At 45.8% G+C, this 1,285-nt stretch overlaps 1 protein-coding gene across 3 annotated transcripts in view; it reads left to right on the top strand.

Moving 5' to 3' along the window:
* The window catches only part of DOCK5 (dedicator of cytokinesis 5), a 224,963-nt gene that overhangs the window by 175,712 nt on the left and 47,966 nt on the right, over positions 1 to 1,285 (top strand). The gene's annotated exons all lie outside the window — the stretch shown is intronic.

Raw genomic sequence — 1,285 nt, 5'->3', positions numbered from 1 at the left:
CGTCAGGCTCTGGGCTGATGGCTCAGAGCCTGACGCGGGGCTCGAACCCACGGACCGCGAGATTGTGACCTGGCTGAAGTCGGACGCTTAACCGACTGCGCCACCCAGGCGCCCCTCTTTTGTTTTTTTAATGTTTATGTTTCAAGAGACAGAGCGTGAGCGGGCGAGGGACAGAGAGAGGGACAGAGGGACAGAGGGAGACGCAGAATCTGAAGCAGGCTCCAGGCTCCGAGCTGTCAGCACAGAGCCCAGCACAGGGCTCGAACTCAGAAACCACGAGATCATGACCTGAGCCAAAGTCGGACGTCTAACCGACTGAGCCACTCAGGTGCCCCTCAGATATATTTTCAAGAACCAAATGTCTTTCTTGTTTCGTTTTTAGTGGATGACAAGACCCATTTGTTGATCTTTTCATCCCATTTCCATAAGTCCACCTGTTTGAGTTACCCACCTGCCGCATAATCACTTTCGTAATTCAGATCTCATAAGGGGATTAAATGGAGAAATTATGTACATATACACGTACCCAGTTTACAAATGATAAACTACCCATTTTTTAAATCCCAAGCTGACTTTTCACTATCTGATGTTTTGTTTGTTTGTTTGTTTCATTCCTTCTGAGTCTCTGAACAATTTGACTATACAAATCTCCAGTGCTCAAGAATAATCCTCAAGTCTGGGCTAATTCTTTGAACCCGTTTCTTTCTCTTTTTTCCTCTTGTTCTCTGAGTGTTTTTTCCAGTTGTCAAATCTAAGAAGCCCCTATAGAAGCTTTTCTCTGTTTGAGTCCAACAAAATAGGATTCATACCAAGCCTCAATTTATTTATTTACAATTTTGTAGTTTTGTGGCGGTGGTGGTTTAAATAGCACTTTTGTCCGAAGAGCCACATGTCTGGATGTGCCCTAGATTCCTTGTTTCCTCTAGACCGGGCGTCGATCCAAGGCTTTCCAAAACGTCCACAGGATACCCTGAAGTGCTAGGCCTTAGGGAGAATAAAGATATAGAAAAGATGGTCTCTTTCAACTTCAGTTAGAGTGATCAGATGGCATACACACACCTTTGGGGCAAAGGTTTCCATTTCTGTGGTGTCGACAAAAGACAAAAAACGAAGACAGATAGAAGCTGAAAGATGGGCGTTGTGGGCTGGGGTTCTAAGTGACAGTGGGATTTGAGCCACAGCCCTGAAGACAACATAGAACTTGAGCCACCAGGAGGTACAGCGTAAGAGAAGGCGCCGAGAGAGAGGCTGGGATTACTTAAAGGGTGTGTTTCTCCTAGCCTGC

The sequence above is a fragment of the Herpailurus yagouaroundi genome, unplaced genomic scaffold, assembly GCF_014898765.1.
Source record: "Herpailurus yagouaroundi ecotype Mexico unplaced genomic scaffold, PumYag 181, whole genome shotgun sequence".
Lineage (NCBI taxonomy): Eukaryota > Metazoa > Chordata > Mammalia > Carnivora > Felidae > Herpailurus > Herpailurus yagouaroundi.
This window is presented reverse-complemented; position numbering and strand designations above follow the sequence as displayed.